Here is a 15,630-nt window from a genome sequence, read left to right as displayed (position 1 = left end):
TGAGATCAGGTAGCTAGCCAGCAGAACGTGTATGAACATTCCAAAATCATCGACAGTATAAGCTAGAGATTGCAGAAAAGGTCAGTTTGACTTTACAATAAGATAAAAAGAGATGTAATGTTGTCACCTCACGTAAATTGCGACACTGCCCCAACACAACCAGCAAAGGGAGTGGTACTGGTAGGCAGCAATGTCTGACCGCAGCAATGTCTGACCTTTCATTTTAAACCTTCCCTAAACAACGGAGTATTATCGATTTACTCATCGTGCTCTGTTTACAAATTACATCGGACAACAGAACGAATACAATTAATAAGCTTTTCGAAACAGATATCATACCCTGTACAAATCGGTAAAGTATATGGGGTCCACCATTGATTTTATTAATTAAAGGTGTTATTCCAGGTGGTACTGGTACCACCCCCGATGGCATTGGTATCAGAACATGGCACACCGTGTTACTAGCCCTGCGTACATGTCTTTACCACCATGGTGGTACCTTATACCTCCTGGTGAGGTATAGAGTACCACCATTGATTTTATACATTGTGGTACCTATACCTACTGGTATGACATGGGTATATACCACCATTAATTTTATACATGGTGGTACCTATACCTACCGGTATGGCATGGGTATGTACCACCATTAATTTTATTCATGGTAGAGTGGTGGAATACTGTACCCTATACTTATAAGGTACGACGTATACTGTACATGGTGGTACCTTATACATAATGGTATGGCATGGGTATATACCACAATTAATTTTATACATTGTTGTACCCCATACCTCCTGGTGAGGTATAGAGTACCACCATTGATTTTATACATTGTGGTACCTATGCCTACTGGTATGGCATGGGTATGTACCACCATTAATTTTATACAATGTATACATGGTGCAATACTGTACCTATAAGGTACGACGTATAGGGTACAACCATTGATTTATACACTGGTACCTCATACCTACTGGTATGGCATGGGTATGTACCACCATTAATTTTTTCATGGTAGAGTGGTGGAATACTGTACCCTATACTTATAAGGTACGACGTATACTGTGCATGGTGGTACCTTATACATAATGGTATGGCATGGGTATATACCACAATTAATTTTATACATTGTGGTACCCCATACCTCCTGGTGAGGTATAGAGTACCACCATTGATTTTATACATTGGGTACCTTAGCCTACTGGTATGGCATGGGTATGTACCACCATTAATTTTATACATGGTGCAATACTGTACCTACTAATAAGGTACAACGTATAGGGTACCACCATTGATTTATACATGGTGGTACCTTATGCCTACTGGTATGGCATTGGTATGTACAGTACAGTACTGATATTAATTTTAGTCCTGGTGGAATACTGTACCTACTAATAAGGTATGATCTATAGGGTTCGACGTACCACCATTGATTAATACACGGTGGTACTTTATACCAAATGGTATGGCATGGGTATGTATCACCATTAATTTTATACATGGTGGTACCTTATACTTCCTGGTGAGGTATAGATTACCACCATTGATTTTATACATGGTGGTACCCTATATGTAATAGTAAGTTCTAGGGTACCACTATGATTTCATTCATGGTGGTACCTATACCTAATGGTATGGCATGGGTATGTACCACCATTAATTTTATACATGGTGGAATACTGTACCTACTAATAAGGTACGACGTATAGGGTACCACCATTCATTTTATACATGATGGTACCTTATACCTACTGGTATGGCATGGGTATGTACCACCATTAACTTTATACATGGTGGAATACTGTAGCTACTAATAAGGCACGACGTATAGGGTACCACCATTGATTTTATACATGGTGGTACCTATACCTAATGGTATGGCATGGGTATATACCACCATTAATTTTTGTACATGGTGGTACCTTATACCTCCTGGTGAGGTATAGAGTACAAGCATTGATTTTATACATTGTGGTACCTATACCTACTGGTATGGCATGGGTATGTACCACCATTAATTTTATACATGATGCAATACTGTACATACTATTAAGGTACAATGTACCGGTATAGGGTACCACCATTGATTTTATACATGGTGGTACCTATACCTAATGGTATGGCATGGGTATATACCACCATTAATTTTATACATGGTGGTACTGTATCTACTAATAAGGTACGACGTATAGGGTACAACCATTGATTTATACATGGTGGTACCTTATACCTACTGGTATGGCATGGGTATGTACCACCATTATTTTATACATGGTGGAATACTGTACCTACTAATAAGGTACGACGTATAGGGTACCACCATTGATTTATACATGGTGGTACCTTATAATAATGGTATGGCATGGGTATATACCACCATTAATTTTATACATGGTGGTACCTTATACCTACTGGTGAGTATAGAATACCACCATTGATTTTATACATCAGGTACCTATGCCTACTGGTATGGCATGGGTATGTACCACCATTAATTTTATACATGGTGCAATACTGTACCTCCTAATAAGGTACGACGTATAGGGTACCACCATTGATTTATACGTGGTGGTACCTTATACCTACTGGTATGGCATGGGTATGTACCGAAATTAATTTTAGTCCTGGTGGAATACTGTATCTACTAATAAGGTATGATGTATAGGGTACCACCATTGATTAATACATGGTGGTACCTTTACCTTATGGTATGGCATGGGTATGTACCACCATTAATATTGATTGTACCCTGCAAACTGCATTATGATCAGTCACGTGATTTGGCTGCAATCTTGGATTTTTTGAAAAATACCAATTTAATCTTAAAAATCTTCTTCTCCAGAACTAATTAACACCAATTGAACGGAATCTTACTCATGTCATCCTTAGAGTGATCTCTTTCAAGTTTGTAAACGGCATTTGGATCGGTCATGTGATTTGCCCGCCATATTAGATTTTTGAAAAATATCAATTTAATTTTAAAAAAATCTTCTTCTACAGAACTAACATATTGATTGAACTGAAATTTTACTCATGTCATCCCTAGAGTTATCTCTATCAATTTTGCAAACAGCATTTTGATCGGTCACATGATTTGGTCGCCGTATTGGATTTTTGAAAAATACCAAATCTAATATTTAAAAATCTTCTTCTGCTTTAAAACTAACACACTGATTGAGCTGAAATGTTACTCATATCATCCTTAGAATGATCTCTTCCAAGTTTGCAAAAAGCATTTTGGTTGGTCACGTGATTTGGCTGCCATATTTGATTTTGCATTAAAGATATGATTACCACAGAAACCTACAGTAAGTATGAGATAATGTTCGAAATCCTTCTTTAGGTAAAAGATACAAAAGACTTTTCCAAGCTCAAATTTTGCACATAATATCATCAGTGCAAGAACTTGAAACAATGTTAATCCCTTGGGCCCCGCCAACACTGCTTGCAGCTTTAATATTGGTATTGTTTTTTTTTTCTCATTTCCAGATTCTTGCTGAAGCAGCTGATCATGAGGTGAAATTGAACATGAAATACAGCAATGCAGCAGTGTTCCGGCCGGTTGTCAGGGCCATGCTGCATTATTGCCAGTCTTAAAGATGGAGCCTCCCTTTAAAAGGACGCAAAGCTATGGTGGTGTTCATTGTGTACGTGGACATGAGGCAACACACTGATACACGCTCCATAAAATGCCACTTTTCTCCGGCCGCAAAAATGCAGACAGACTGCCAAGCGGTCAGCGCGAAGCTGCTACCGATCAAACTCTAGGGTTATATTCAAATTCCAAGACGACTAGAAGACAATTTTTTAGGAAATTCGAGCATTGTGGTAGGGAATTAGTGACCATTGGCGATTTGAACCGACTGTCAATCAAACGCTTGTATAAACTCTATTTGCAGGATTAGCAAAAGGTGACAAAAGATCACTTTGTGTAATTAATGTTATAGAAATCAACATCGTCACTGGGTTGTCCCCTACCTTTAATAATGATTGTTTACTTGAAATTTTTTTAATTAATAAACCTCCTTAAATCAATTGAGACAGTTGCATTCAGTCTATTTATGTGATCTGTCATTTGTATGTGTGTGTGCGTATGTGTATTTTGAATATTTGACGTGAGGAAGTACCCTGATGGTGTACGTTAAATATGATTGTTGAATAACATAAATTGTATACACCAAAGAGGATTTAATCTCTATGAGGCCACAACCAATAGAGTACATCAGTTTTTAGCACCCGTTCACAGGGGCTAATGATTTACCAAAGTCTGTCTCTGTCTGACTCTGTCTATCTCTATGTCATTGATATCTCAAGAATGGCTTATCGGATCGATCAAATTTAGTTGCAAGGTACTGTTTGAAATTACAAGAACTGATTAGAGTTAAGCAGGTGTGGCTTGTATATTAAATAAGAAATCAACGATAAAATTTTTTCCTGTAATGGTTTTATATGGAGACATTAATGACAGTGTTAGCATATATGTAGACATAATGCACCAAATTTTATTAAACTTTCTGCTTATGACAATGTTACAGTGGTACTGTGAGTGTCATTTAAATACCTTCTCATTTGCGTATTAATGAACTTTTGTTATCAGTGATATAACTAAAAAATTAAAGCACCAAATTTGATGACACCTGCTTCAGACATTGACCTGACAGATATGTGATGTATTATAAAGCATCTGGTAATGTAAAGTTATTCAATGCTTTTTTGGATTTGCATATTTAATGAACATATGTCATTTGTGATATAATCCACTGCACTGAATTTTGTGACACCTACTGCATTTATTGATCTGAAAGATATCTGATAGGACTTGAGCATTGTCAAGTTACCTGTTACAGAAAATGATCGGATAGTTGTCTGACTGCCATGAAGCATTTAGCAGTATAAACATTATAAATTGCTCATTTGCATATCTTACAAACTCAGTGATTTTCAGCGACTTACTTCAAACTTGATGAAACCTGCTACAGACATTGATTTTGCAGATATCTGACTATACTGGTAAGCAGTAGGATCAAGTAAATTAATGCAGTGTATAATTATTTTGCAATCTCTCTTTATTCTGTCATTGTTCTGATGAGATATCTCTTCAGCCAAGCCGTGTATGGTGATATGTCACCAGTGGCAACTATTTTTGTATAAATAGTGACAATATAACACATAACATATTGTTTAACCCATTCGGGCCTGACTTTCTTGTAACTTAAAAGAGCTACCCCTATATATAGGGGTTTAGGCCTGAAATTAAACGATTGCATATTCGATTCACATCTGGTTATTGTTAGAATTGAATTTCAAGCTTGATTCATTTCTCAACAGTAATAATTGTCATTACAATTGCACAGATTATGTTCACAAGCAGAACAGTGAGAAGTTTTTGTTTTGTAGTTTTTACAAAGGCCAACGAGTAGACCTAAATTTACAAGATGTTAGCTTGTCTGAATGGTAAATATATTTATTTATGTGATGCATCAAGGTCATCTGATCCCTTGCGTACATAAAGGAACACTTCTTGCAAAAAAGTGTATATTTCAGGAGTGCAATCAATTGCATGCACATATGTCCAGATTTATGCTGCATAAAAATGATAAAAGACAACCTTGTACAACTTGAGTTGATTGATTGATTGATTGATTGATTGACAGACAGCAAATATGCCTACAAGCTCCACTAATCAGAGAACACTCAAACCCATAAAACCAATTTTAGGCGTAGAAAAAAGTGTTTCCACACTCTTCTGACTCATAACTTTTTTCATGTTTGAAAGCAAATCCCTTTAGAGATGGAAAACAAGAGCTTAAAACTACTGACATTTTGGATACTCATTTTTCCTAATTTTCCTAATTTTAATGTGAAGAATAAGGTAGATATGTTTTCCATAAATCTAAAGGTATAGAGTACCGTAATGTTTAAATGGTAACGGTACCATACAGGCGTCTCATGTATAAAATGCCGTACTGTACATTACGGTACCCTATACCTGAAATACAGGTATAGGGTACCGTAATGTTTAAATGGTGACGGTTATACCCTACAGGTGTCTCGTGTATAAAGTGCCGTACTGTATTTAAACATTACGGTACCCTATACCTGAAATACAGGTATGGAGGGTACCGTAATGTTTAAATGGTAACGGTACCCTACAGGTGTCTCTCGTGTATAAAGTGCGGTACTATGTTTAAACATTACGGTACCCTATACCTGAAATACAGGTATAGGGTACCGTAATGTTAAAATGGTAACGGTACCCTACAGGCGTCTCATGTATAAAGTGCCGTACTGTGTTCAAACATTACGGTACCCTATACCTGAAATACAGGTATAGGGTACCGTAATGTTTAAATGGTAACGGTACCCTACAGGCGTCTCGTGTATAAAGTGTGGTACTGTGTTTAACCCTTTCACCCCCAGTTCCCTGTATACAGGTCCAACTTTACCATAGAAAACAATGGATTTAGGATAACCCATGGTGGTGAAAGGGTTAAACATTACGGTACCCTATACCTGAAATACAGGTATAGGGTACCGTAATGTTTAAATGGTAACGGTACCCTACAGGCGTCTCGTGTATGAAGTGCCCTACTGTATTTAAACATTACGGTACCCTATACCTGAAATACAGGTATAGGTACCGTAATGTTTAAATGGTAACGGTACCTTACAGGCGTCTCGTGTATAAAGTGCGGTACTATGTTTAAACATTACGGTACCCTATAGGCCTACTTGAAATACAGGTATAGGGTACCGTATTGTTTAAATGGTAACGGTACCCTACAGGCGTCTCGTGTATAAAGTGCCGTACTGTGTTTAAACCCCGGGGGGTAACTCCCATAGATGGCTATACGGGGAGGGTCCGCGCGAAAGGGTTGTTTTTTTGCACTGTTTGGTATCAGAAAGGGTATACTTTTCACGAGGTGTTGGTATGAGAAAGGGTCCGGTTTAAAACACAAACTGACATTTGTTAAAAATCATGCTGTCAACACTGGAAACCCATGTATCTACATCCCAGATCTACCATCAATATTTCCTATCTGTCGGTTTGACTGTTGGTACCCCTGGTACGCAAGGCGAGTGAGTCGAATCTGTATGATCTGGGTTGTCAACTGGACAATGCACATACAGATAATTGGGTGTCAGGAATTAAACAATCGTTGCTGCTCGTAAGTATTGGAGATGCCATGAATGTAAAGATAGAAAATGACAAACAGTTTAAAACTAATTTCAATGTAAAAGTTAAACAGCTATTTGAAAAATGTGCATTTGAATTGATTCATGATGATACCAGACAAGGGCACCATAAAAATAAACTTCGCACACACAGAGAGTTGAAAAAAGATTTCTCTCTCGAAAGCTACCTTCATGTTATAAAAAACCCAGATCACAGATCAGCCCTGTGCAAGTTACGCATTAGTTTACACATACTACACATAGAAACAGGTAGATATAGAAACCTTGATGTCATAGACATAGCATGCCCAATTTGCCAAAACAAACAAGTAGAAGATGAGATACATTTTCTTTTCCATTGCAAAGGATACACAGACATTAGACATGATTTTTTCTGTAAACTAAACATTTGTAAAAACGCATTCAGAGGCACACAAGACCTTAGTAAGCATCTTTTCAAGGACAGATAAAGCATCACTATGTGGATTGGGAAAATGCATACATACATGTTTTAACTCAGACAAAGACAAAGTAAACTATTTATGAACCTTTAATATGTTGACCTCATGTATAGTTATTTATATTTATATATATATATTGTATATACTCTTTCATTGCTCTTTTTGCAAAACCTTTATTGTACTTAATACTTTACTTTACGTATGGTATTGTATGGTATCAGATAGCTGTGGAAACGCAGCTATCTGTTGGCGGGGTAGCGTGAGTTGCTATGCGGGTCAAAGGTCAACCCCGCCACTCACATAGCAACTCACGCTACCCCGCCAAGAGATAGCTGCGTTTCCACAACTAGGTATCAGAAAGGGTAGGTTTTTTTGCTCAAAACTGGTATCACAACAGTTTGGGTTTCCATGTTCGTGCGGAGCCCCCCCGTACTATTAGCCATGGAGTTACCCCCCCGGGGTTTAAACATTACGGTACCCTGTACCTGAAATACAGGTATAGGGTACCATAATGTTTAAACGGTAACGGATACCCTACAGGCGTCTCGTGTATATAGTGCGGTACTGTGTTTAAACATTACGGTACCCTATACCTGAAATACAGGTATAGGTACCGTAATGTTTAAATGGTTAGGTACCCTACAGGCGTCTCGTGTATAAAGTGCGGTACTGTGTTTAAACATTACGGTACCCTATACCTGAAATACAGGTATAGGGTACCGTAATGTTTAAATGGTAACGGTACCTTACAGGCGTCTCGTGTATAAAGTGCGGTACTATGTTTAAACATTACGGTACCCTATAGGCCTACTTGAAATACAGGTATAGGGTACCGTATTGTTTAAATGGTAACGGTACCCTACAGGCGTCTCGTGTATAAAGTGCCGTACTGTGTTTAAACATTACGGTACCCTATACCTGAAATACAGGTATAGGGTACCGTAATGTTTAAACGGTAACGGATACCCTACAGGCGTCTCGTGTATATAGTGCGGTACTGTGTTTAAACATTACGGTACCCTATACCTGAAATACAGGTATAGGGTACCGTAATGTTTAAATGGTAACGGTACCCTACAGGTGTCTCGTGTATAAAGTGCCGTACTGTATTTAAACATTACGGTACCCTGTACCTGAAATACAGGTATAGGGTACCGTAATGTTTAAATGGTAACGGTACCTTACAGGCGTCTCGTGTATAAAGTGCGGTACTATGTTTAAACATTACGGTACCCTATAGGCCCTACAGGCGTCTCGTGTATAGTGACATACCGTATTTAACCATTACGGTACCCTATACCTGAAATACAGGTATAGGTACCGTAATGTTTAAATGGTAATGGTACCCTATACACGTCTCGGGTATAAGGTCTTATAGTATTGAAAACATTACGGTACCCTATACCTGAAGGACGCGTAGGGTATAGGGTACCGTCACTATAATAATGATGTGACACAAAAATTGGTAAAAAAGTTCAGTATTGATGGCATTAATGTTAAATTTATTGTTTTAGAAAAAAATATAAGTTGACAAACTCGTTGTGTCCGAAGATAACAAAAGAAAGTCCTACCTCAACAAAAAAGCAAAATAAATATTACCCAAAATTTACTATCGATCAACATTATTGTAGATCATGAAATGTAGATTTTAATCATGACTCGCACTGTGTCTCAAGGGTTAAAATATTGTGAGAGATTTTACCGAAAATTTCAAATTGAAGTAAACCGCGGAATGAAATGTGTTTGATTACCACTGTGGGAAAATGAACATTTCTTCATTTTGAATTACTTGTTACTGAACGCTGGGAAACTCTGTATCAATCACGTAACAGGGTCCAATTTTCAAATGGTGCACAGTATGCTCCAACCAATATTCTCCGTTAAAAGAGTACTTAAGAAACTTCAAGTTGTTCGATGTTATATACTTATACTACCATGCAGGAACCCCTATAGAAATATTTAAAAAATTGCCCCGTCAGTAGAAACAGTTTTGTAATTTTGAAAATTTGGAAAAACGCATCGTTTCTTAAATTAATACATTTAATACATAATACATACATCACAGAGAGCGTTGGTTGGGTAAAATAGGTCCTGGCTTGGATTTAGACAAACCTGTTAAAGCGCTTCAAGTTTGGTTTGGATAAAGAAGTAAAAATGTGAGCATCTGGAATGTCATTTTAAAATTGAAAAGTTTGAAAATATTTTGAAATATTGGGGCATAAGGGATTAAATATTTTATGGCTGCGTGCTCATGGTTAATTCATCAGGAATTTCCCAATTGACATACGTTTCGCAGGGTAGTTGGAATATAATTTTGTCCGGACAATTGCTGTATACATTTTTTTACAGTAGTTTTAGAACAATGTAGGCCCTAATTCTAATAAACCGTATATGTAATTGAAAAGCGATATAGATTACAACGTTATGAAAAAAGTGTCTTTTGAAAAACAAACATAAGAAGATGCTATGACACTTGCTCAGGTGTTATTTTGCATGTGTTATTGCTGTGGTTTTTCAGGGTATAGGTATTGATCGAAAGTTTTATTACAGAAAGATTTCATGGACTCGGCGAAATAAGTAAAGGTAAATAGAGATACAAATGGTGCAAAAATTCCATTATTTTTCATCCGAAAATGGGCAAAACACAAATTTCACTGTACAGGTACATAAATTTCCATTCAATAAGCTTGTGTGATTTGAACAACAATCACGAAGAGATCGGGAGCATTTATTCTAGGCCCGAGTTGCATCTTGGTAATGTAATAAGCTTATCACCTTGACAGAACAAATGAAGATGAAAATGGAACAATATGTTTCTCTTTAATCGAAATTACTCCTCAAATAATTGAATCTGAGAGAAGTACTTTGTGAGAAACAGAACTGGTCAATTTATTTCATGAGTATGAAACAGTCTTAGAATTCTGGTATAGTTTGTCATCATCTAGCTACTGAAGATGGATCTTTGGGAATTTCCCATAGCCATGAGGAAAGGTGTTCTTTGTGGTGAAAATAATTCGTTATTATTGAACTTTCTTCTTGTTAAAGCCAGGCCACGGGTATAAAACGAAAGCAGCAAACATGCACGTGTTTTTTCAATCTAATTTCAATAGGAAATGTGAACAGGGTCGGAAATTAAGAGCCCATATGAAAAGCACGCAAAGCACTAAAAAGGAAAATTCCGTGACGTTTTCATGCTTCATGAACCTGGTTACATCCATCGTATGCTGTTTCAGTCGTATGATATATTTTTTGTGGATGTAATCTTACTCCTAGTCCATTTTGGTCTCTGGATGGTGTAAGACTTGCTGAATGTGAAAGTGTGAATTATCTTGGTGTTACATTGTCATCTATCGATACCAATGTTCATATTTTGAATAGGAATCAATGCATGTAAAAGGCATTTTACAGTTGTCAAGGTGCCGGCTCCCGTAATATGGTATTAGTAAATATAATATGCTGCCTATGTATAGAATGTTGATATTAGGCCAGTTCTGACGTGTGGTATTAACTGTGCACAATTTTCTAAACCTTCGCTGAATGAGGTTTAAAAGAAAAAGCTATTGCTTAAAGCTGGTTTTGGTATGCGAAAAAATTAAGCTTATAGATCAGAAATTCCGTTCTTGAAGGCGTTTTATCTTATGAAAATTGAAAGTCATTGGAGATAGTTTTCTTGAGTTTTTGAAATTGATTTTTCTCTAATGATATTTTATTTGCATCGTTTGAATATGAATTTTTGGCAAATTTATCGGTCACGCTGATTTATCACATGTTAGTATGATTTGTATGAAACATAACGTTTTACTCTTTCGATACATCTTTGATAAGTAATGTTCAAATTTAGTATTAAAAAGTGTTAAATCTTGTTATGTACTAGATGGATTAACTGACAGTGTTCGTCGACAAGAGATGCACTTAATCGGCACATTCTAAACATGTCGCTAATGCCGTTTTAGTCTTGCTCTGCTATGGTTTTGATGTATTTTATCCTGTTTTTTTATGTCATATTGCTTATCTCACTCTTCTTTTTGAAGGCTAAATTAATAAATAAGTTAATTAATTAATTAATAACGATGATGATGATGATGATGGGTACCGTAATGTTTAAATACTAACGGTAACCTATAGGCGTCTCTCGTGTATAAAGTGCGGTACTGTATTTAAACATTACGGTACCCTATACCTGAAATACAGGTATAGGGTACCATAATGTTTTAATGGTAACGGTACCTTATTTAAACATTACGGTACCCTATACCTGAAATACAGGTATAGGGTACCATAATGTTTTAATGGTAACGGTACCTTATTTAAACATTACGGTACCCTATACCTGAAATACAGGTATAGGGTACCATAATGTTTTAATGGTAATGGTACCTTATTTAAACATTACGGTACCCTATACCTGAAATACAGGTATAGGGTACCGTAATGTTTAAACACAGTACGGCACTGTATACACGAGAGACGCCTGTAGGGTACCCTGTACCTGTATTTCAGGTATAGGGTACCGTAATGTTTAAACACTACTTACCGCACTGTAGGGTACCGTTACCATTTAAACATTACGGTACCTTGTACCTGTATTTCAGGTATAGGGTACCGTAATGTTTAAACACAGTACTGCACTTTATACACGAGACGCCTGTAGGGTACCGTTACCATTTAAACATTACGGTACCCTATACCTGTATTTCAGGTATAGGGTACCGTAATGTTTAAACACAGTACGGCACTTTATACACGAGACGCCTGTAGGGTACCGTTACCATTTAAACATTACGTACGGTACCCTATACCTGTATTTCAGGTATATGGGTACCGTAATGTTTAAACATAGTACGGCACTGTATACACGATAGACGCCTGTATGGTACCATTACCATTCAAACATTACGGCACCATATACCTGTCTTTCAGGAATAGGGTACCGTAATGTTTAAATACAGTACGGCACTTTATACACGAGAGACACCTGTAGGGTACCGTTACCATTTAAACATTACGGTACCCTATACCTGTATTTCAGGTATAGGGTACCGTAATGTTTAAACACAGTATGGCACTTTATACACGAGACGCCTGTAGGGTACCTTTACCATTTAAACATTACGGTACCTTATACCTGTCTTTCAGGTATAGGGTACCGTAATGTTTAAACTTTATACACGAGACACCTGTAGGGTACAGTTACCATTTAAAAATTACGGTACCCTATACCTGTATTTCAGGTATAGGGTACCGTAATGTTTAAACACAGTACGGCACCTTATACACGAGACACCTGTAGGGTACTGTTACCATTTAAACATTACGGTACCCTATACCTGTATTTCAGGTATAGGGTACCGTAATGTTTAAACACAGTACCGCACTTTATACACGAGACGCCTGTAGGGTACCGTTAACATTTAAACATTACGGTACCCTATACCTGTATTTCAGGTATAGGGTACCGTAATGTTTAAACACAGTACCGCACTTTATACACGAGACGCCTGTAGGGTACCGTTACCATCAAAGTGCTGTATTGTCTTTAAACATTACGGTACCCTGTACCTGAAATACAGGTATTAGCCTATAGGGTACCGTAATGATTAAATGGCAATAGTACTCTATAGCGTCTCTCGTGTATAAAGTGCCGTACTGTGTTTAATCATTACGGTACCCTATACCTGTATTTCAGGTATAGGGTACCGTAATGTTTAAATAAGGTACAGTTACCATTTAAACATTACGGTACCCTATACCTGTCTTTCAGGTATAGGGTACCGTAATGTTTAAACACAGTACCACACTTTATACACGAGACGCCTGTAGGGTACCGTTACCATCATTCCTGTATAAAGTGCTGTATTATATTGTCTTTAAACATTACGGTACCCTGTACCTGAAATACAGGTAAGCCTATAGGGTACCGTAATGATTAAATGGCAATAGTACTCTATAGCGTCTCTCGTGTATAAAGTGCCGTACTGTGTTTAATCATTACGGCACCCTATACCTGAAAGACACGTATAGTGTACCGTCACTATTTAAACACTATGGTACTTCCATATTTTTATTCCTAGAGTAGTTCATTTTCTTACTTTTATCTTGCAATTTTTTTTATCTCCTAGTGTTTTGCAGCTTTTATCACGCAATTGGTTTTTTTTATCTCTTTCAGTTTTAATGTTGTGTAAAGCGCATTGAGATTTTTTAAAAATGTAATGCACTCTATAAGAGATAATAGTGATAATAATCATCATCATTTTTATTATACCTGATAAATTAGAAACATGTTTAATGTGAAACTATAGCTAAGAGCTGGCCAAAATAGTGGCATTCCAAAAGCGGGCATGAATATCATATTTACCATTATCATTATGGTTGTTTGAGTTAGCAAACAAAAGGTTTGGTGTTGCTTGGCAAGCGTTTTCGGGCCAAAAGTATTACTTTTTCCAAATTACTTTGAAAATACAGTTGATTGCTGTTGAAAATTGATTGTTAAGTTGCATTTCTCACAAGCAACCTAGCAGCCGATATAGCTCCGCTGTGTTTATGTAGAGAATAACTATTTTTTACCCATGTTGATGAAGAAGGTGGAAATCTTTGATAGCTCAATGCAGAGGTCAGAAAAAAGTGGCTAAAATAAGCTGCAAAAATACACAATTGAAGATTTCATCATACTTTGAATACCCCGGTATATCACATCGGATCATTCCTAAGAACATGTCAACCAAAGCTATCTGATGAGTAGTTTTTTGAGAATAAAATTTTCTGACCAAAAATGGCAACAATTACCCCCAAGAATAAAAATTGCAGATTTCATCATAATTTCAAGAGATCAAATTTAGTTCATAACTTCATCTATAGAAACCTGCATACCAAATTTCAAAGCTGTTAGACCAGTACGTTTTTTGAGAAACACATTATTTGACCAAAAATGGGAAAAATTGCCCAAAAAATTCAAAATTGTAGATTTCATCATTATTTCAATAAATATCATTTAATTCATCTATAGAAACCTGTATACCAAATTTCAAAGCTATCAGATGAGTAGTTTTGGAAATAAACGTTTTGACCAAAAATGGCAAAATTGCCCTAAAATACAAAATTACAGATTTCATCAGAAATTCAATATATATTACTTAGCTCATCTGTAGAAACCTGTATACCAAATTTCAAAGCTATCAGACCAGTACTTTTTTGACCAAAAATGGCAAAAATTGCCCCAAAATTTCATCATTATTTCAACAAATATCATTAAAGTGATCTGTAGAAACCTGTATACCAAATTGCAAAGCTATCAGATGAGTAGTTTTGGAAATACACATTTTTTGACCAAAAATGGCAAAAATTGCCCCCAAAATACAAAATTGCAGATTTCATCATAATTTCAATAAATATCATGTAGTTTATATGTAGGAACCTGTTTACCAAATTTCAAAGCTATCTGACAGGTAGTTTTGAAGAAGAAGATTTTTAAAGATTTTTTTACCCAAAATGACAAAAAATGCCTTAAAAATACAAATATGCAAATTTCACCACGATTTGAACAAATCTGACTGAAATCACCCTAAGTAAACTGCATATCAAATTTCAAAGCAATCTGACAAGCGGTTTCAGAGAAGATTTTTTTACCAAAAGCACCAAAAATTGCCCCAAAAATACAAATATGCAAATTTCACCACGATTTGAACAAACTTAAGTGTGGTCACCCCAAGTGAACTGCATATAAAATTTCAAAGCAATTGGACTTGCGGTTTCAGAGGAGAGGCAATTGTTGACGAACGAGGACGACGGATGACGACAGAGACGGAAAATCAACCTATTTGATAAGCTCCGCGTCGCTGACAGCGGAGCTAAAAACATCATATTCACTTTATCATGACAAGTTTTAATGGGAAGTATTTAATTGAACATGAAAATTTAAGTCTTTCTATTTAATATGCCATTAATCACTACTGTAAACATTTTAAGAAGGGTATTCTGGTTGAGCTAGCACAAA

Source organism: Ptychodera flava, chromosome 2 (assembly GCF_041260155.1).
Source record: "Ptychodera flava strain L36383 chromosome 2, AS_Pfla_20210202, whole genome shotgun sequence".
In the NCBI taxonomy this organism is placed as follows: domain Eukaryota; kingdom Metazoa; phylum Hemichordata; class Enteropneusta; family Ptychoderidae; genus Ptychodera; species Ptychodera flava.
This window is presented reverse-complemented; position numbering follows the sequence as displayed.